Source organism: Monodelphis domestica, chromosome 8 (genome assembly GCF_027887165.1).
Source record: "Monodelphis domestica isolate mMonDom1 chromosome 8, mMonDom1.pri, whole genome shotgun sequence".
NCBI classification, from domain to species: Eukaryota; Metazoa; Chordata; class Mammalia; order Didelphimorphia; family Didelphidae; genus Monodelphis; species Monodelphis domestica.
The window spans coordinates 218,004,251-218,026,906 of NC_077234.1; the positions used below are offsets into that span (position 1 = coordinate 218,004,251).

At 43.0% G+C, this 22,656-nt stretch overlaps 2 long non-coding RNA genes across 2 annotated transcripts in view; both read right to left on the minus strand.

Annotated features, from left to right (window-relative positions):
- LOC130455918 (uncharacterized) overlaps nt 1-2,086 on the minus strand; it is a 226,202-nt gene extending 224,116 nt beyond the window's left edge. Inside the window, exon 1 of the long non-coding RNA XR_008914195.1 lies at nt 1,223-2,086. This is a non-coding gene — a long non-coding RNA (uncharacterized LOC130455918). The remainder of the gene's footprint in view (nt 1-1,222) is intronic.
- Nucleotides 2,087-4,680: 2,594 nt separating this feature from the next.
- LOC103094128 (uncharacterized) overlaps nt 4,681-22,656 on the minus strand; it is a 28,117-nt gene continuing 10,141 nt past the window's right edge. The window contains exon 2 of the long non-coding RNA XR_008914203.1: nt 4,681-5,275. This is a non-coding gene — a long non-coding RNA (uncharacterized LOC103094128). The remainder of the gene's footprint in view (nt 5,276-22,656) is intronic.

Here is a 22,656-nt window from a genome sequence, read left to right on the forward strand (position 1 = left end):
TATGATGGGGGCCTTGCAGTCCCAGACCTTAAACTATATTACAAAGCAGCAGTCATCAAAACAATTCGGTACTGGCTAAGAAACAGAAAAGGAAGATCAGTGGAATAGACTGGGGGAAAGCGACCTCAGCAAGACAGTATACGATAAACCCAAAGATCCCAGCATTTGGGACAAAAATCCACTATTCGAAAAAAACTGCTGGGAAAATTGGAAGACAGTATGGGAGAGATTAGGAATAGATCAACACCTCACATCCTACACCAAGATAAATTCAAAATGGGTGAATGCCTTAAACATAAAGAAGGAAACGAAACCATAAGTAAATTGGGTAAACACAGAATAGTATACATGTCAGACCTGGGGGGGGTGGGGGGTGGGAAGGCTTTAAAACCAAGCAAGACTTAGAAAGAATCACAAAATGTAAAATAAATAATTTTGACTACATCAAATTAAAAAGCTTTTGTCCAAACAAAACCAATGTAACTAAAATCAGAAGGGAAACAACAAATTGGGAAAAAAAAAATCTTCATAGAAACCTCTGACAGAGGTTTAATGACTCAAATTTATGAAGAGCTAAATCAATCTGCAGGGATCTAGGAGAAAAAACCACTATTCATAAGCAAAGGATGAACTATGGGAGTGGAAACACCGAGGAAAAGCAACTGCCTGACTACAGGGGTTGAGGGGACATGATTGAGGAGAGACTCTAAATGAACACCCTAATGCAAATACCAACGACATGGAAATGGGTTCGAATCAAGAACACATGTGACACCCAGTGGAATCACGCCTCAGCTATGGGGGGGGGGCAGGAAAAGAAAATGATCTTTGTCTTTAATGAATCATGTTTGGAAATGATCAAATAAAATATTATTTAAAAAAAGAAAGTGCCAGCAGCTGGAGAAACAGAAGAATGAGAAGAGTGTAGTGTGGATACTAGAGAGAATTTCAAGGATGGGGTGGGGATAAACAACAGTGTCAAATTCTGCAGAAAGACTGAAAAAAAGGTCACTGGATTTAGTGCTCATTACTGAAAGGGGCAAGTTAATCCCTGGCTTTAGTAATCACCCGGTATCTGCATCTCTCCAGTTAACATTACTATTTCTCAGACGGGATCTTGTCCCATTCGAGTTGATTTTTATCATTTTTTTTCAACTGCAATAGGTGTTTCTAAACTAGCAGTGGATGCAACTGAGAGCAAACATTACAATAAACGGCTTACCTCTTTGGGCGGGTCCTTTTCTAGCCCGAGGAAGTTAGTGAGGCACAAGAACTGGCAGACTGTTGCCAGCCTCTTCCACTTTCTCCTCCCCTAGCCCAGTTCTCTTTCTGAACACCAAGGGTTCAGGCACGCGGATTAAGGCGGAGTTAAAGGGGGCGGGGATGAAAGCACTCTAGAGCCTTGGCTAGGATGGGAGTGGGCGGAGCTTGATTGGCCAGGTGGACTGAGCCCGTCTCAAATCCTAAATAAGCGCCACCTGGCAGGGGTAAGGGAGGGGGGAGGTTGGGAGCAGGGAATAACAAACCTCCGCCTCATTCCCCCGAGAATCTTGAGTTGGAGGCGTGCCACTTGACGGCCGGGATGGGCGGAGCCCGGGAAATAAATGGGGCGGCCTACTGAGAGCAAACATTACAATAAACGGATTACCCCTTTCGGCGGGTCCTTTTCTAGCGCGAGGAAGTTAGTGAGGCACAAGAACTGGCAGACTGTTGCCAGCCTCTTCCACTTTCTCCTCCCTTAGCCCAGTTCTCTTTCTGAAGCACGCGGATTAAGGCGGAGTTGAAGGGGGCGGGGATGAAAGCACTCTAGAGCCTTGGCTAGGATGGGAGTGGGCGGAGCTTGATTGGCCAGGTGGACTGAGCCCGTCTCAAATCCTAAATAAGCGCCACCTGGCAGGGGTAAGGGAGGGGGAGGTTGGGAGCAGGGAATAACAAAGCTCCGCCTCATTCCCCCGAGAATCTTGAGTTGGAGGCGTGCCACTTGACGGCCGGGATGGGCGGAGCCCGGGAAATAAATGGGGCGGCCTACTGAGAGCAAACATTACAATAAACGGATTACCCCTTTCGGCGGGTCCTTTTCTAGCGCGAGGAAGTTAGTGAGGCACAAGAATTGGCAGACTGTTGCCCGCCTCTTCCACTTTCTCCTCCCTTAGCCCAGTTCTCTTTCTGAAGCAGGCGGATTAAGGCGGAGTTGAAGGGGGCGGGGATGAAAGCACTCTAGAGCCTTGGCTAGGGTGGGAGTGGGCGGAGCTTGATTGGCCAGGTGGACTGAGCCCGTCTCAAATCCTAAATAAGCGCCACCTGGCAGGGGTAAGGGAGGGGGGAGGTTGGGAGCAGGGAATAACAAAGCTCCGCCTCATTCCCCCGAGAATCTTGAGTTGGAGGCGTGCACCTTCAAGGCCGGGATGGGCGGAGCCCGGGAAATAAATGGGGCGGCCTCTTTAGGATCCGCTACCCACTACTCAGCGGGCGGCGGCGGCGGCGGCGGCGGCGGCGGCGGCGGCGGCGGCGGCGGCGGCGGCGGCGGCGGCGGCGGCGGCGGCGGCGGCGGCGGCGGCGGCGGCGGCGGCGGCGGCGGCGGCGGCGGCGGCGGCGGCGGCGGCGGCATTGATTGACCAGGTGAGGCGAGCCGTGGCGAGGCAGGCAGGCAGGCAGGCAGGCAGGCGGCGGGCCACGGAACCGAGGAACTTTTTGCTTAACGGTTTGCTTGTTGCCCCGTGTGGGTCTTGTTCCTTGCCAGGTCCATTCGTGGGGCTCCGGAGCACGGGGCTTGCTTGGTCTCCTACTACCTGGTCCACCTAGCAAATGCGGGGGTGGGGTGCGCGTGAGGCTCCAGTCATCTCTTGCAGCTGCGGGGGTCTGTCCCCCTCACTCACGCGCCACTCACGCACTCACACTTACAATTACAACACACTCGCACACATACTTACACATACACGTTCCCTTGGGCGCGGGGTCTATGTAGTGCCTCTTGCCTCCCACCCTCCTGCACTGGGAACATTCCCGGGACCGTCTCGCCAAGAGAGATGCCTGGAGCTCTCGGTGGCCCGGACGCACCTCACCAGCTGCCAGTCTCCACCCTTCAGGCATTTAACATTTAGTCGGTGCGAGCCTAAGTGGCACGGAGCCAGAGGCTTCTTCCAACTCACCTTTCCAGCTCCTTTCTCCATGGTTAATCTTCCTCTTCTTCCCTCCCTCTTTCACCACCTCTCCAAGGTTTTAAGACATCAGCACCTAGGAGGGCGTGGAAAGGGAAAGTGCAAACACCTGGTCTTGCCTTCCCCTAAGGAAGCCTGGGAAGTGGATGCGGTGATTGGAAGCATCCCTTTGTAGCAGCTAGGACCTTGGATACCAAGTTCTGTGGAGAGAAAAATAGTCCTGATGCCCCCACCCCCCACCCCAATTACCTCTTCTCTTTCATAGCTTATAGAATGAAGAATTCTAGGATCTATTTGCCCCCTCAGGACTGTGAGCCATAACATCTCTGGAAACTTTTTGTAATTTACATTCAAATTAATCTTTGAAAATGAGTATTGGGAAACTAGTGCATATGTGGGTATGTGTAAATTCTCTATATAACATGTTTTTATATAAAATATGCATAGACAATATTTTATATAACAGCATACTTCTATACACATAGATGGATATATATCGATGTGTGTATATCTACAAGCATACGTGTGTTATGCATATGTATCCATAACAAATACTCTTAATAGTCACCCAATGTTATGTGTAACGTGTTATATAAACATATACACATACATGCACATGTATCTGCACGTGCATATGTATATATGTGTATGTATATATGTGTGTGTGTGTGTGTGTGTGTAAATAGATGGATAGATAGATATCACCTGTGAATTTGCACTGGAGGTTTTCAAGGGAACTCGTTAGCTTCAAACTCCATCTCTTGAAACTAATAATTCTGAGCCTCTAAGGAGTTGTAAATTCACTGTTATCAACCTAACTTTTCCATCAGCCTGGACACTTCTTCCTTTTTTATTCTTCCTTTCTTTCTTCAACCACTAGCCCGATTTTATAAATATTGACTAAGTTCTCATGGAATTGTGTTGGTCTTTGCATTTTAAAAGTTGTCTTATTGGGGGAGGGAGTAGAACTTGACTAGCTGATTGTCTATGGAGCTTTTATTTGCACATTTATTAATCTGCTGCTTCTGAGTCTGAAAGGAAAAAAATGTTTATTAAATAGCACAAAGATGCTTCAGTATTATAGATGGTGCTTTTATTAGGTTTTTTTCCCTTCCCAATTTAGTTCCCTCTAAGTTTTGGCAGAAAGAGGACCATGTCCCCAGTCATGGAATATTTTCTGGTACCACTTAATCTTACCACTAATTACAAAAGTTGAATAAATACACTTGGTTCTTTGCAGGTACTTTCAAATGATAGGTTGTTTGGTTCTTTCTAGTTCCTTTGATAAAGCAACAACTGTGCAGAATCTAGTATGATGTACTAAGGTTGTGGAATAGTGTTTTGTCAGTGACCTTTTGCTCCAGAACAGTTTTACCTCTTCATCTAAAATAAACCACGTATTAGTTGCTAAGAGTAGAATTTATATCTTTCACTTCGCTCTTAGCCACTAAGAAGACATCATTGGCAGACTGTTGGCATTTGTAGAGGTTTTGCCTGGCACTAAACACAACAAACCATAGTGTTTTGTATAATTATTATTTATTTTATATTCAACAACATAGAAGACCCAGTATGAAGAGTAATGTGAATGGCAAGCAAAGTGGATACATTCCTGTTATTATGAGTTAGTATTCCTTAATCTGTGCCTGTGCTCAAGATGCCAGAACTAAGATTTCAGGTATTCACTCTCATTAACTCCTTTAACTTTTCCTTTGGTTTGATGAGGGAATAGGGAGTGCAGGGTAGGTGTCATACAACTAGCATATGTACCCTGACTTCTTCTCTTTCAAGAATCTGAAGAGCAGTTATGTGGCAAAGTGATGGCATTTGTTCTGTTTGTCTTCAAGGGGCAAACCTAGAAGTAGTGAGTTCGTAGGTTGCAGAAGGTCTCAATGTAAGGAAACACTTGAAACTGAGTAAAATGGATTGACTCCGGAGTTTGTAGGCTCCCGTTTCTGAAAGTTTTCCACCAAAGGGATGTACATAAGTGAGATTCCTCTTCTGGGATGGATTGAGCTAGATGACCTTGAGGAGAGGGTTCCTTCCAGCTCTGATTCTGTGCGTTCCTACTCTGTGCCATCTCTGCACATGATTTTGAGATGGATCAATGCTAATATCTGGATATGGAGGAAGAGAGAACAGAGTTATTAACAAATCATAACTTCAAGGTAGAAATACCAATATTTTGAAAATTGCCTGAATAGATTGTGCCAATATTATTACCATAACATCTGTGAAGACCTTTGTAAATGACATGCAAATTAATGTGCTATTCAGCTATTCGTTAGATATGTGCCTTTGAAAATTAGTATTTGGAAACTTGTTTTGAAAAGACTTATTAATCCCACTAAAAAAAATTTCATTGTTGCTTTTAAGGATAAAATGTTGAGCAAGCAAGAATATTGCTTGGGAAGAGTAGCATATTCATTCACTTGTTCATTTCTTTTTGAGATGAGGCTAATTGTTTTTGTTTTTTTGCATAGAAGCTATCATTTTATTTTTCTTTAAGGTTTGTGAGTCAACTATCAATAAAATAGTTTCGTTTCCCACACTGTGCAAGGTGCTATAGACAGTATAGAAGTCAAGGACCTAGATGCCAAGAAACTCACAGTTTAGTTGAAGAAACAATCTCATTAATTATTTCCAAAAAAAAAATCATATCATCTTTTTATGTGAATAGATCATTCATTTCCCAATGTCTACCTAATGAGTCCTCCTTTGTACCAAAGGAAAAACAGTTTAGCAAAACTAATCATACTATCATCCTACTCTGACAGAATATACGGAATTCTATATCTATAGATCCACATCTTTGCAAAGAAGAGGTTTGTAGTTATTTTTTAATCACTAAATTATGAGGTATTTAGATGTCTTTATTGAGCTCTGTTTTTTTTTTTTTAAGTGAACACGTTGTACTGGATTTCTGAAGTCTCTTCCAGCTGTATAACTTCAGTGCTTAGAAAAGCACATTACTATAATGATCTTTAATGAGAAGGTGGGGCTTTGAATTGGACTTTGAAGAAAGAAATATTTGAAGAGAGTCAAGGAATGGCATTCTAGGCAGAAAAAAAAAACAAATGAGGGGGCAGCTGGGTGGCTCTGTGGATTGAGAGGCACGCTTAGAGATGGGAGGTCCTGGGTTCAAATCTGGCCTCAGACATTGCCTAGCTGTGTGACCCTGGGCAAGTCACTTGTCCCCCATTGCCTAGCCCTTACCACTCTTCTGCCTTGGAACCAATACACAGTATTGATTCCAAGATAGAAGGTAAAGGATAAAAAAAAATGAGGTTAGATATCAGCATAGTTTATGTTGGGGCTACTGAGGAAACCAGCCCGGATTAAAGAAAAATGGGAAATTAGATTAGACAGGTTATCACCAAATTCTAGAGGGCCTTGAAAAACCAAGCAAAAGAATAGGGAGCCATTGCAAACTGTTGAGTAGAGAAAATAACATTTCAGAAAGGTCAGCTTGTCAATATGCTGAGATAATTAATTAAGGGGGAAAGGTAGAGGTAGGCAATTTGGGAAGCTATTTCAGTCAGACAAACCCAAGAGAAGAAGGGTCAATATTTGGTTTTTGAAGTGGAAACAGAGAGGAATGGGGATAAGGGAAATCCAAGAGAGGTTTGAAGAGAAAAACAATAAGATTTTGTAACATTGTGTATATATGGATTCATTCCCAGCATTGATTAATTGGGGGGTGGGGGAGCAATCTAATCATACTATCAAAAATGCAGCTCTACTGATTTGTAGTTCATATTAACCATACTTATGAAATGTTAGCCATTTTACTGAGGATCTTTAGGATTTATAGTTTTGTTTTTTTCCTGGGGTAGACACTGTTTTGATTGTCCAATGATAAGGCATTACAGAGGAATAAAAAAGTGGTGCATTGCTTCAGACAGCTTACAATCTATTGGATCCAGGGGAAGGAAAGAGTAAAAGAGGATTTCTAACGTGAAATATTGGAAAGATGATGACACTGACGAATTGGAGAACAAGGGAAGAAAAGTGAATCCAGGTTCTGGGAATACAAAGACAAAAGTGAAACAGTCCTTGCTCTCAAGGAGCTTACATTCTAATGGAGATACGCAGCTATAAACAACTTAGGAACAAAAGAGACAGAAGGTAGTTTTGGAAGGGAATGCTTGAGCTGCTGGGGTGATACTTAAGCTGATTCTTGCAGAAAGTATTTAAGTGTTTCTTTCCTTAGTGGCAGACCACTTATGATTCTCTAAAAAATCTAATGATAAATTGTTCTCAGGATAAATGTAAGTGTTAATTGAGTCACTTTGTATGGAAATTGAAGTTATGGATCAGGGAAAAAAGGGAATAATCTCAAACTACAACTCTACCATAACTCAGTAAAAGTCGGCTTTAGATATTCCATTTGGAAAGAGCCATAATGTAAGTGATGAATGAGACATAGTGAATCCCAAAGCAAATGTTGACAGCAGTAATAGAAACCACAGATTTTTGTTGGCTGCAGTTATGGGAATAGAAATGACATGAGTAACTAACATCTCTCCAAGGCGAAAAGTCCTTTTTTTTCTTTCATAGACTGCTAATGAAGTGCCCCTTAAGTGTAACTCTCTTCTAGACTCTGAGAGCTGGTGCTTTCTAGAGTCTATAGACAGCTTTTCTCTCTGGTGTAAAGTCTCATACTTCTTAAAATTACTTCCTCCATAGGGTAACTATGTTTCCTCCCTTTCTCCCTTCCTCCCCTGCTCCCCTGCTCCCCTAACTTCCTTCCCTTTCTCCCTTCCTCCCCTGCTCTACAACTAGAAAGTATCTACCTAGCTGCCCTGTCCTTTTTTCTGTACTTATATTTGTCCTTAGTTTGTCCTCTAGATACATTGTTGGCTAATGGTCCAGGTCTCTCTGATAACATTTCCACTAAAGGGGTAAGGTGGAAGGAGAAAGGAGGAAGGGAGAGAGAGAGAGAGAAGGGGGGAGGTTGGGAATGAAGGAAGGGAGAGGGGAAAAGAGGGATAGAGGGAAGATGGAAAGAGGAAGAAGAGGAGAGAATGCTTTCCAAGAGCTTGACTGCAGCAGAAAATCTGATGTTTTTGAGCTCAAAATTGGACTTGCTACTCTCTTTGTCTGTAGCCCAAGATGTTTCTCCTATGTGGCATCGTATGCCTTCATCCAATGGCCCAAAGTGTTATGAGTCTTTCAGGTTGATTTAGAGTTTGTCCACACATTGTGATAAGATTATAGGAAAATTCCTTAATCCCTACTTGACTCTGCTTATTGATTGGTAGCAAATAAGTTTCTGTGATTTCATTACTAGAAGTGTCTGTGGAAGCATTCACCTTTGCACATAGACACACACACAAAAAAAAAAACAAAAGAAATCCAAGGCAGTTAACCATAAGGTAGTTGGAGGAGGATGGACAGTCACTAGTAATTAGGGAATCTGGAAAGTCCTCATAGAGAAGTGGTGATTTATTTTGAATGAAGACAAAAAGCAAGGAGAAAGTGGACTTTGGGCATGGGAGATAGTCAGTGAAAAGGCCTAGAGTGGTGACTCAGTGGATTGAGAGCCAGGCCTAGCTAGAGATTGGAGGTCCTGGGTTGAAATCCAGTCTCAGACACTTCCTAAATGTGTGGTCCTGGGCAATTCCCTTTACCCCCATTACCTATCCCTTACCACTTTTCTGCTTTGGAACCAATACATGGTATTGCTTCTAAGGCAGGAGGTAAGGGTTTAAAACAAACAAAGAAAGAAATAAAAATGAAAGGAATGGACCACCCAAAAAGGATGGGTCTGGTGGGTTTTTATAGGGTTCTTGTCCAGTAGGATTAGGCACTGTGGGAAGGGAGCAAGGAACTTTGATTGGAGTGATGGGAAATGGTCTTGATTCATGTTAGTTGGGATACGGGAAGACTCTTGGAGAACTGTCAACTAGTTGATATTTCAACTCCAACTTATGGGTCTGGGGCCATAGCTACTGGGTTTACTTTTTAATTTTTAAACCCTCACCTTCCATCTTAGAATCACTACTGTATGTTGATTCTAAAGCAGAAGAGCTGTAAGGGCTAGGCAATGGGGGTGAAGTACTTGCCCAGAGTTACAAAATTAAGAAGTCTCAGGGCAGATTTGAACCTAGGACCTCCGGTCTTGAGGCCCGGCTCTCTGTCCACTGAACCACTCAGCTGCCCCCAAACTTGCTTTTACGGAACTACTCAAGGGTTTTAAACTTTCCCAGGATTGGATGGTTTGGTTTGTTTGGTTTGGTTTGGTTTGGTTGTAGGTGTGAGCCTGACTACATGGGTTAAAGGCTAAATGGCCACAGGTGGCCAGGCTTATTTGGGTTGCTGTAGGGTTGGTTGGCACACTAAAAACGGCTGCTGATCTGAACCATGTACTTCAGGAGAAAACTGAGGTTCAGAAAGCTTCCTTTGACAAAGGGCACTCCATCAACAAGTGCCTTCTTCTGTGACAAGCAGAGTGGAGAAGCTGGGGAAATGGATAATCTGTGCAAGTCCCAGCTGATTGAACCCCTTCTGCTGAGCCTCTCTTCCTTCCCTCAGTGGCCAGAAAAAGCTCAGCTGAAAGCAAGCCATAAACCTTAATGAGGAAGCTGTTCAGTGGGTTGATTTCCAAAGGTGCTTCATGAGGATAGAAGGACTTCCCCTTTCAAAAGGTCCCCAGGGAGGTACCTGAATTAAATAAAGAGTCCATGCTGTGTCCACACCTGATCTTACCCAGCTGTCTTTGTGGTCCCAGGATGGCTGCGATCTGAATATAGTTCAACAGGTGGAACTGCACAAGGAGGATACCAGCAGAGACCAGCTTGACAATAGGAAAGACCTTCCTTGGGGAGCAAAATTTGAACTTCCACCTATCGTCATAGAGCCAGAGATTTCTATCATTTCCATTGCCAGGGACCATAGCCTGAGAGGGATGTCCAATAATAATTCCTTTCTTGGCTTCTATATTTAATATTAAAGGGATTTCTCAACCCCAGAATGAAGATTTTTTTCTTTTAGATGTTAATTATATTGTTTTAAAATGTGAATTCTATTCATAGATGCCAGTCAAGTTATTGCTACCAGTTTGAAGCTATTTAATTTCTGGATCCCTTATCTAGAGCAGAGGTTCTTCACCTGGGGTCCATGAACTTGATTAAAAAAAATAATCCTGACCTTCCTTCTTAGACTCAATACAGTGAATTCGTTCCAAAAGGCAGAAAGAGTGGTAAGGGCTAGGCAGTCAGTGAGGGTTAAGTGACTTGCCCAGGGTCACCCGGCTGAGAAGAGTCAGAGGCCAGTTTTGAACTCAGGACCTCCCGTGCTATGAACTTGGGCTTTTAAAAAATATTTTGACATTCAATCAGATTACTCACTTACAAAAATGAACTATGTTTTACATGATAATACATGTATAACCCAGATCAAATTTCCTGCCAGCACTGGAAGAGGGAAGGGAAGGGAGGGAGGGGGATAAATTCAATCATCTAACTTGGGAAAACTTATGTGGAAATTTGTAATGAAATTACAATAGTATGTAATTGGTAATAAAGAAATAAAAATATTTTGACAACTTTGTTTTATTAAAATTGGTTTTCCTTATAACTTTGTGTATGCTATGCCTTTAAAAGTATTATTTGGGGGGGGCAGCTGGGTAGCTCAGTGGATTGAGAACCAGCCCTAGAGACGGGAGGTCCTAGGTTCAAATCTGGCCTCAGACAGTTCCCAGCTGTGTGACCCTGGGCAAGTCACTTGACCCCCATTGCCTAGCCCTTACCACTCTTCTGCCTTATTGACTCCTAGACAGAAGGTAAGGGTTTAAAAAAAAAGTATTATTTTGGGGGCAGCTGGGTAGCTCAGTGGCTTGAGAGCCAGGCCTCAAACAGAAGGTCCCAGATTCAAATCTGGCTTCAGACACTTCCTAGCTCTGTGACCCTTAAGCAAGTTACTTAACCCCCATTGCCTAGCCCTTATCACTCTTCTGTCTTGGAACCAAAACACACTATTGATTCCAAGGCAGAAGGTAAGGGTTAAAAATATATATATATATATATATATGTATAATTCTGCGATGGAGTCCATAGGCTTGAATAGACTGTCAAAGGAGCCCATGGCCACAAAAAAGATGACGAATTCCTGATTTAGAGGGTTAGTGAAGGGCCTAGTCTCGTCTCACCATTTTTATAGGTCAGTTACAAGGTATCTTGAGCAGTGGCTGAATCGTAGACTCCCCAGTAGACTAGACTTTCAATAGCCAAAAGATGATCATGTTTAAAAGACTAAGATGTGACTCTCAGTCACAGCTACAACCATAAATGGGAGTTATGGCACTCGAGGCAAATTCTGTTGCTGGAAAGGGTTAGAGGGAAGTTGAGACCAGTGAGTCCCGTCATTGCTGCCGATCCTGGAACTGCTGCGTGGGGTTGGTTCCTGGGCCAGGCAGGGCACGGATAGTCCATGGCCTGGTCAAATCTCTGAGCTTTTCTGGCGAGATCTCATCAACTGTATCATCACTGTCTACTGTGGCACGATCAAATTCCAGGGGAAGACGAAGTAATCGTTACTGCCTTTTGTGAAGTTTCTACAATTTCTGTTTGTTCACAATTGAATCTAATGGAAAGAGTGGCAGCTGGGGGGCTCAATGGATAGAGCCAAGAAGACTCATCTCCCTGAATTCAAATCTGACCTTAGCGTATGGCCCTGAGTGAGTCACTTCACCCTGCTTGCCTCAGTTTCCTCATCTGTCAAACGAGCTGGAGAAGGAAATGGCGAACCACTCCAGGATCTTTGCCAAGCCCCAAATGGGGTCACAAAGTGTCAGATATTACTGAACAAGAGTGGGAACGGATGATAGAAAGGAAAATGTTGCCACAGAATCATAGCAAAATAAGACTAATGCTATAATGTATTTGTGATAACTATTGCACACTTTCCAAAGTGCTTTTCTATAGAATCTTATTGCATATTGCATGAGTTCGTATTGTAAGACCAGTGTGACACTTTATTGTTGAATGTTACCAGTGGTCTTAAGTTACCATCCTTAAACATTTCCATGTTTGCAATCCCAGAAGGATGGATCTACTTAGACTCTCTTTGTAATAGTTGCCTAACTGATTCCCCTGTCTTACGTCTCTCTCTTCTCCGGTCTATCCTTTATGCTGAAGCCAAGTGATTTTCCTGAAGAACAAATTTCCAAAATTAAATATTTAAAATAAAAAAAAGAACAAATGGACTGAACAAGTACATCCTTTGACCCGAGAAACTCCTTGACCTCTAGGATCAAATACAAAGTCTTTGGTTTCCTATTCAAAGCCCTTTACAATGTGTGTGTGTCCAACCTTCTTTTCATCCTTAAACAATATTCCCTTTCTCACATTTTACATCTTCGCCAAACCGGCCTTTTGAGAGCTAGTTCTCGTAGCTGACGCTCTGTCACTTGTCTAGTACTGTGTCCACTACCCATGCCAGGGATGGGCTTCTTCAAGTCGTCTCTGTCTATTGGGATTCCCTACTTGCTTTCAAAACTTAGCTCAGGCTAAGCCTTTACGTGAAGTCTTCCCTGATCTGCCCTCTCTCACTTGCTAATCTCTCTCCTCTCCCTATGACTTTGTATATATTTTGTGTATATGCTACATATACTTTTGTGGGCACTTCTTGTTTTCTTTGGTAGAATGCCCTTGAGGGCTGAGACTATTTCCTTTCTATCTTTGTATCCCTGTAGGCCTAGCAGTAGTGCTTGGCACATAGTAGGTGCTTAATGAACACTTAAAAAAATTAGTTTGTTACATTAAAATTCCCATGGGGACACTGAAGTGGTTCAGTGGATGGAGAGTCAGGCCTAGAGACGAGAGGTCCAGGGTTCAAATCTGGCCTCAGACACTTCCTGGCTGTGTGACTCTGGGCAAGTCACTTAACCTCCATTGCCTAGCCCTTACGGCTCTTCTGCCTTAGAACCAATACCCAGTATTGATTCTAAGACAGCAAGTAAAGGTTTTTTAATAATCCCACGTATTTCCCTCCCTTCCCTGGAGAAGGCATCATTTGACCAAAAAAGATAATACTAAATCTATATGTAAACTATGTCTTGTTTGTTTCTATTTATCAGTTCTTTCTCTGGACGTAGACGTATACAAGTCATTGTGCAAACACGATTTCTGTTGCTGTATATAAATGTGCTCTTGATTCTGTTTCTTTCATTATTCATAATTTCATGCAGGTTTTTCCATTTTTTTTAAATTAACTTGCAAAGATGGCTTCAGGAAAAACCTGGAAAGATTTACATGAACCGATGCAGAATGAAATGAGCAAAACCAGGGAAACATTGTATACACTATGAGCAATATTGTATGATGATCGACTGTAAAAGGCTTAGTTATTCTCTGCAATACAATGATCCAAGATAGTTCTGAAGGACTTGTGATGTGTAATAAGTAATGTTTAAAAAATTTTTTTCAAGTGAGGTGTGCATTCCTTCAAAAACTCTTCTCACGTGACGAGGAGCTTCCTCACTATTTGCCTCTAAACCCATAATTGAGTCAGCCATTTCAGAGAGATGATCTATAAGTGAAGCTGGATGTTCCCCTTTATTTTGCATGAGTTTGTCAACCCTTGCCCATGCATTAGGCTTCAAGCAACAGAGCTGAATAGCTTGGAGCAAGTCTTCCCTACATTTCCTGAAGTAGGTCATGCTTGTGGGAGTTGCAAAATCAAGGTGTCTTCCCTTTGCTCCTGTCAACATGGCATTTAGGAATTCCAAACTTGTTACCTAGTGAGCTCTGATGAACCCCAAGTTTCCGGACTGGCTTGTAGCTTGGAGACCCCAAAGCTTGCACTTGTTCCCTTTTCCCATGGGAATCTACCCTGAAGGGAATCCCAAGTGAGAAGTTTCAGACTGAGTGGGGGACCCTCTGCGGAATGACAATCCCAGTTGGGTGAGACGTCTCTTACACCCTAGCCTCTAGCTATGACTCCTTTCCCAAGCTTGAATGTATCCTGTCAGTGTAGTGTGAACACTCCCATTTTCTTTGTAGCTAGTGTGATAGCAATCATCTTTCCTTGTCCCCGGACTCCCCAAATGGTATATAGGCTCCCCAAGTTCTTGTGTTCCTCGGAGTCCATCTTGAGTCGGTGGCACTCCCAGGGGTCAGTGACCAGGGCGTCCAGCCCGTGCAGTCTCGGGGAGCAGCTCTGTTGTCGCAACTTAGTAGCGCTAACCTAACCCCTTTTCCCTCAATTAAAGAGTGATTTTTGACTATTTAATAGTTCTGCGTTGTTGTGTTTTTTTTTTCCATTTGGCATAATGGAGGTCCCACCAAGATCCGAAGTCCCAGCTGCCTGAGCCCTCCCGCTAACGAGGACCCCGAGACTTGAGATACCTCACACAAGCCGTTTGGGGTTAGGGCAGGAGGCCGGTGAGCAAGGGCATCTCGTGTTTGGGAGCCGCTCTTTAATTAAGGGATTATTAGTTGGGCATCTGTGGGGTGCACAGCCGCATCGTCCATAGCCACCCAGGCGCTATCGGACATGGGTAACAGCTTGTCTGATGTCCCCCGATGAAAGGTGGGACAACAGCCCGAAGCTGCCCGAAGAGCCACCTAGAAATCCGGCCGCAAGTTACATGGTTTCGAAGTATGGACCTGATGCAAGCACAAGTATTTGGAGAAATAGCAAACGGTGACAAAGGCCAATCCGAAGGTAAGCTGGCCAAGGTGGGGTTCATTTAATGAGGAAAGAATATTGTTTCTATAGTCTGTTTTAAGCAAAGCAGGTCGAGAGATTGAAGAAGACGACGAAGTCTTCAACCAATGGCTCGAGGAATGTACCCGAAGAAAATCCAGGTCAGAACGGGAGAAGGGTAAGAACAAGAGCGAGGTGAGGGCCAGGAGAACTGGTCAGAGTCCCGAATGGTTGGCTGAAAGCTTTGAATGGGAAACTGGAGTTGGAGGGGGAGAGCCTGAGTGTTCAATCGAGGGTCTGAGTAACTACTTTAAGTTGATTAAAAGAGAGAAGTTTCTTCATGAATTAAAATGTTGTATTTCTTCCCAAATTTTCCTGTGGGCTTTTGCTTCTGTTGTATGGCTAATGGGTGGTCCTTGATAATTTAGTGACATCCTTTAGTGGAAAACTGTTTTCAGGTTCCTTATCAGACTTAGTGTCCTTGTCACTGTCATTTCCCTTTGCAGTAACCTTTGTTTTCTTTGCCTTTCTCTTTCTCTTTGGGTGCACTATCTGTCTGGCCATTGTTCTTGTCCTTAATCTGGTGTAGCCCTTTAGCCTCGCTCAATTCCTCAAACATGTTCTTAAGAACATTTTCCAAGTTAGTATCCACCACCATTATCTGTGCTGCCTTTTGGGGGATTACAAATCTATAGATATTCTTCAAATAGGTCAGAGTCTGTAAAGCTGCCATAGAAATGATGTCAACTTGAGTCAAAAATCTGCCAGAGTATAGTTTTAGTTTGAAATGGCAACTGGAGTATGACCATTATGGTGTTGCCAAGAAAATCCAGAGAATCAACAATCATGGTGGTGATTTTGCGACAGAGGATGTTAGAGACCCCAAAATCCAATAACGGCTGCAAGCACAAAAGCTCCACAGAGCAGTAGCTTAAACATTTTTTTCTGTTGTTTCTTAGGGATTGTAAAGTTCAGTCTTTTAGGGGTGCCAAACTGTAATAGATGATATTGGAGGGTCTATTTGATGGCTACTAGAGAACTAATGGATCAGGTAGCTACTTTTTGCCTACCCTCCTCCCCTTTCTAAAACGTCCCTTCCGCCCCTCTTCCCATCTTTCCTCCCCTCGGATGTGCACCCATGGGGTTCGGGAAGGATACCTTTCGCAAGAATGCAAGACTCCAATAGTTAGCTTAAAAACAAAAAGAGAAATGTATTCGTTTGGGGAGTAATGTTTGCCACTCTGTAAATTCTCTCCCTGGGTCCTGGCCTCTCACCTCCAGCCTAAGTCCCCAAGTCCAGCCTAGTAACCAACCTTTATCCTCTGGGTTTTTAATAGTCAGGGAAAGGGGATTCCTGAAATCGAAGGGGATGTCCCAGGCCCTGCCTCGCTCCCTTTGTAATACGATATCGGGGTCCTCCTGCCGCCACAGGGCTACAGTTCCACATCCCCTCGCTGCACAATAGAATGCTCCCCCTGATTTGCATGATGGTGGCCCTGTAGACGGGCAAGCAGAGACAGGAGCTTCTGATAGCTACAGAGTCCCTGATGGGGTTGCACATGAAAGGGTCTGTGAGGGATCTGTCCATTCACTCCCAAATAAATCACACAAATCAAAAAAGGATTTTGAGGGTTTTCTCCACCCGGGTTGGTCTGTCACTAATTAATTCCTTCCCATCCCTTGTCCTACTGATGACCCATCGGTATTGAATTACCTGGAAGGGTAGACTAATTTCCCCAAATCCCCAAAGTCCAAGTCCAAGCATAGCTCCACCCCATCCTCCCTTTCCCATAGTGTTCAATATCTATGAAGCTTGATCTTTAAGGGATCCGTAGTTTTGGTGACATTCCACTGCTCTGCTCCTTGCGCTGCTGCTCTTGGTTTAACAGGTTTCATTGAGACAGGTGGATCCAGCGGTTCTTTCCTGCCACCTTTACAGCTCTGGGGGTGGTCAATATTTTCCCGGAAGGTCCAGTCCACCGTGGCTCCAGAGCCTGTGCAGGAATCTTCCGAACCCACACAAGATCTCCTGGTTCACCTGTAAGGGGTGGGGGCAGGTCATGTTTTTTGGGGGGTGGGGGTGAGGGATGGGCGGCCCGGACAGTTTGAGTGAGAGTTTTTCTGAGCTTATCCAAAGGCTTTAGGGAAGAGAACAGATACTGGTTATCACATTCAGTCAAATTTTCTAGTCCCAACTTAGGAAGGAGGGGAGAGGGGGGGGTCTACCAGACAGAATTTCAAATGGGGTAATACCTTGTGCATATGGGGTGCACCGGGCCCTCAGGGAGGGCGAAGCGGAGGAGGCTTACCCAGTTCTCAATCGACTCTAGGACTAATTTTGTCAGGGTCTCCTTCCAAGTGCTGAGTCACCCTGGCTACCAAAGCAGGCCCATTATCTGACCCTAGTTCCAATGGGAGTCCAAACCCAGGAATGCTCTCTGACATTCATTTCTTAACTACCACTGAGGCAGTTTCATGCTTTGCTGGATCTGCTTCTACCCAACCTGAAAAGGTGTCTACCAGGACTAAAAGGCACTTGTACCCATATGTTCCTGGCTTGAATTCTGTAAAATCTGCCTCCCACTGTTCTCCTGGCTCCAGCCCTCTTCACCGGGTGCCTCTGGTTCCTTTGGTGCCCCCTTTTTGATGAACCCATGCACATGTTTCACATCTCTAAGTGATATCTTTGCAGATTGGGTGCATATTATGAAAGTCAAAGTCTCTGTCCAGCATATCACTGTTTTGTGCCTCTCCTATGTGCGGTGTCATGTATTCCTTTGGCTAGCTGTCTCCCCACTGCTTCTGGTAAGTGAGTCCTGCCATCTGGCAGGCCCAGCCATCCAAAGGGGAACCACACAGCCTCCAGGAGGGCCAGAATCTCAGGCCCCACCTGGTTCAGTGCCCCTTGCTGTCCCATCTCCAAATATCTAAGGGAAAAAGGGCGAAGGTCCAGATCTTCTGTAGCTCCCTCAGTGGTGAGTAGGGGTGTAGATCTGTCCCTTCCTGTTGTCAGGAGAGGGGGATTGGCTCTAGGCAATGTCCAGGGCTTGCAGGCTGGACTGGTTGCCAAGTTTACAAATGCCTACGAACACATAGCTCACAGGGGAGTAGCCAAAACTTGAACAGGGAGGAGAAGGCCGCAGACACAGGGTCTCTAGGGGCGTGTCCTCAGTGAATGCTGGGGTCCCAGGTCGGGGGAGAGCCGCTTGCAGATCTGAAGGGTGTCCAGCCACAGCTTCCCCCAGTGGGCAGACAGGTCACAAAGGGGGAGAGCCAGCCCCGAAGACAGAAGTGCAGAAACCAGGACTGGGGCAAAAACTAGAACAGCCGATAGAAACAGAACATTAATACAATAGCAATTAATAGTACACATTTGCATTTGGGTATCTTAGCCAAAAAGAATTCATCTTCTGTCAGGAATTTTCCCTTTAGGAAATCGGATTCTTGAGTTGTTTGCAGAGCTGGTATGTGATGGTTCTGTTAAAGAACATCCCTTTGCAACATCTATCAACACTGGAGTAAAGGAATACATTTTACAGATGGATTCCTTTACCTCACATTTGGGGGTAATTCAAGAAAGCTTTGAGCTATACTTCCAAGCTCCAGATCCAAACTTCAACTGTGGTAAAATTAAGGCTGCAAATACAAGCCAGCTATGAACCTACTTCTCAAAGTATGTTCCTAACAATTTGAGAATTTCCAATTATTAGGGTTGTTTGAGGAAATGGAAACTTTAATGTCACAATTTGCATTATGTGCTGATTATGGGAATTGTCACAAAGGAAGAAGGCCCAGAAAAGGAAACTCTCTCCTCATGCCACAAAAGACACAGTGAGTGCCTTCACATGCAGGTCAAAGCTATCACCGCCTCATGCCATCATTGTAATTACTAGCCTAGCTGGTTAGAAAAGGCCCATTTCCTAGGTGAGCCCAGAAAACACCTCTGTAACCATTCCAGCACAGTCTCTGTCTTTGGTGTGCTTTGTCACCATTAAATCCCAGAAGCCTTCTTTTGCTTTAAAAGTCAACTCTCACCCATTCCAGCTGAGGGAAAGTCTGCTTATCAGCAGTCCAAAACCAAATCTCCATCCCCTCAAACAAGCCTTTTCTGATCATTTACCCTCACTAAGGATTCCTTAAGGCCTATGAGTCTACATTATAGCCGGTGTTCTTACATATTTTGGCACTAGTTTACATATCACACTTTAGTCACAAAACCTAAAATAAAAAACGTGAGTGCTGAACTAAGTAGCTCCATAGTAATTAGAAAGCTGGGCTGTATCATCTCCTGGACCTAAGCCATCTGAAAGACTAAGACAAGGCCATGCAGGAATCACTTCAAGGGTAACTGTCCAGAGAAATTAAAGAATCATGTGTGATTTTTTTCCCCACCACACATACATTAATTTTATATATTATCCCTAAATTAAAGATCCGATTGATTATGAGAGCAGCACATTTATCTGTTCTTTCATCTTCTCTCTCTCTCTCTCTCTCTCTCTCTCTCTCTCTCTCTCGCGCGCGCGCGCGCGCATGCTCTCTCTTTCTTCCTCCAAAAACCCCTCTGCTTAAAAAGCAGAACCCAACTTCCATTCTTGCTTTACAAAGCCACATACTGAAGCTTTTTGGACTTTAGATCAAAGTCCCTTTCTTCCAAATTCAAATCCAACACACCAGCCCACCTTCTCTGACTAACTTAAGTCAAACAAACATACTGGTGATATCACTTCAGGTGCTAATTGGTAACCCAAAGAATTCTGATTTAAAGGATTACATCACTGAACCACCATCTTTAGCAGAGTGAACTGAAATTTATAATGGATGAAACTAATACAAAGCAATTAGGACCCAAAACTCACTGTCCCAAATGTAACTCTCACGATGAAACTAATTCAAATATGATCATAAAGGTTCTTCAATAAAAGGCAGAATTCATACTTCATCCTATCCGCAGCACAAAAAAAAAAACCTATACTACACCAAAAGCCTGTGAAAGCTCAGTGCCAGGGTCATTCTTAAAGAACAAAGTAAGACGCAGTGATAGGTTTTAGGCTAATACAAAGTAAATAGGAGTAATAAATCAATCTCTGTCCCAAATGTAACTATCTCAATGAAACAGACGCAAATACAAACATGAAGACTCTGAAATGAAAGGCAGAATCCATACTTGATATTATTTCCAGCACTACAAAAACGTACACTAGACCCAACGATAAGGAAAGCTAATACAAGGAAAATTGGACCAAGAACTCCAACTCTGTTCCATATGTAACTCTCTCGATGAAACAGCCTCAACTACGACGAAACATGAAGACGCTGCAATTAAAGGTTGAAATCACACTTTATTCTATCCCTACACTTAGAAAAAGCTACAATACACCTAAAGCTTAGGAAGTCTCAGTCCCACATCATTCTGAAACCAAATTGAGACCCAATTCAACAAAGTATATTAATATAAAATCAACCATAGGCTTTAAACAAATAGAAAGCAAACACGAGCAATAACTCCATCTCTGTCCCAAATGAAACAAACTCAAATCCGAACAAACATGAAGACTCTTCAATAAAAGGGGAAACTCACACTGTATCCGTTCCCTGCCCTTCAAAACCTACAATGCAGCGAAAGCGTAGGAAATCTCGGTACCACATCATGCTGAAACCAAAATAAGACCAAATACTTCAATGTATATTAATATTAACCTCAAACGTAGGTTTAAAATACTAGACAGCAAATAGGAGCAATAACTCCATCTCTGTCCAAATGTAACTATCTCGATGAAATAAAATCTAATCCGAAAAATTTGAAGACTCTTCAATAAAGGGAAAAATACACCTAAAGGTTGGGAAAATCTCAGTCCCACATCATTCTCAAACCAAACTAAGACCCTATACTTCCATGTATATTAATCTTAACCTTAACCATAGGGTTTTAACGAATAGAAACAAATAGGAGCAATAACTCAATCTTTGTCCGTAATGTAACTATCTCGATGAAACAAACTCAAATCTGAACAAATATGAATACTCTTCAATGAAAGGCAGAAACCACACTTTATCCTATCCCGAGTGTTACAAAGAGCTACAATACACCTAATGCTTGGGAAATCTCAGTCTCAACATTCTACGAACAAAGTAAGAACAATTCAACAAAGTATACTTCTATTAACCTCAACCAGAGGTTGTAAACTAATGGAAAGAAAATAGGAGCAGTCACTCCATCTCTGTCCGGAATGAAACGATCTCGATGAAACAAACGCAAATCCGAACATGAAGACTCTTCAATATAAAGCAGAAATCACACTTTAGCTTATCCCTACAAAAAGCACCTAATGCTTGGGAAATCGCAGTCCCACGACATTCTAAGAACAAGTCAACAAATAGTAGTTATAGTAACCTAAAACATAGGTTGAAAACGAAGAGGACGCAAAGAGGAGCAATAAGCCAATCACTGCCCCAAATGTAACTATCGCGATGAAACAAACTCAAATCCGACCAACATGATGACTCCTCACTAAAACGCAGAAATCCTATTTTAGCCTACATCTAGAACTACAAATAGGTACAATACCCTTCAAGCTTTGGAAATCTCAGTCCCACATCCTTCTGAGAACAAAGTATGACCCAATTCAACAAGTTTGTTCATTTTAACTTCATCCGTAGGTTTTTCACTCTCTGTTCCAAATGTAACTCTCTCGATGAAACAAACTCAACTCAAATACGAACAAATATGAAGACCCTTCAATAAAAGGCAGAATTGATACTTTTTCCTGTCCCTAGCACTACAAAAACCTACCGTACACCTAAAGTTTGGGAAATCTCAGTCCCACATCATTTGAAACCAAAATAAGAACCAATACTTCAAAGCTCAAACATAGGATAACTAATAGAAAACAAATAGGAGCAATCACTACATCTCTGTTCGTAATGTAACTATCTCGATGAAACAAACTCAAATCAGACCAAACATGAAGACTCTTCAATGAAAGGCAGGAATCACACTTTATCCTATCCCGAGTGTTACAAACAGCTACAGTACACCTAATGCTTGGGAAATCTCAGTCCCACAACATTCTACGAACAAAGTAAGAACAATTCAACAACGTAGAGTAATATTAACCTCAACCATAGGTTTTATACTAATAGAAAGCAAATGGGAGCAACAAGAAAATCTGTCCCAAATTTAACTATCGCGATGAAACAAACTCAAATCCGACCAACATGATGACTCCTCACTAAAACGCAGAAATCCTACTTTATCCCACATCTAGAACTACAAAAAGCTACAATACCCTTCAAGCTTTGAGACCAAAATATGACCCAATTCAACAAGTTTGTTAATTTTACCTTCATCCGTCGATTTTAAACTATAGAAACAAGTAGGAACAATAACTCAATCTGTGTTCCAAATGTAACTACCTCGATGAAACAAACTCAAATCAGAATAAACATGAAGGCTCCTCAATGAAAGGCAAAAAGCACACTTTATCCGATACCTAGCACTAAAGAATCTACAATACACCTCAAGCTGGAGAAATCTCAGTCTGACATTCTAAGATTCAAATAAGACCAAATTCAACAAAATACATTAATAATAACCTCAACTATAGGTTTTAGATTAATGGAAAGAAAATAGGAGCAGTCACTCCATCTCTGTCCGGAATGAAACGATCTCGATGAAACAAACGCAAATCCGAACATGAAGACTCTTCAATATAAAGCAGAAATCCCACTGAAGCTTATCACTAGAAAAAGCACCTAATGCTTGGGAAATCGCAGTCCCACGACATTCTAAGAACGAGTCAACAAAGAGTAGTTATAGTAACCTAAAACATAGGTTGAAAACGAA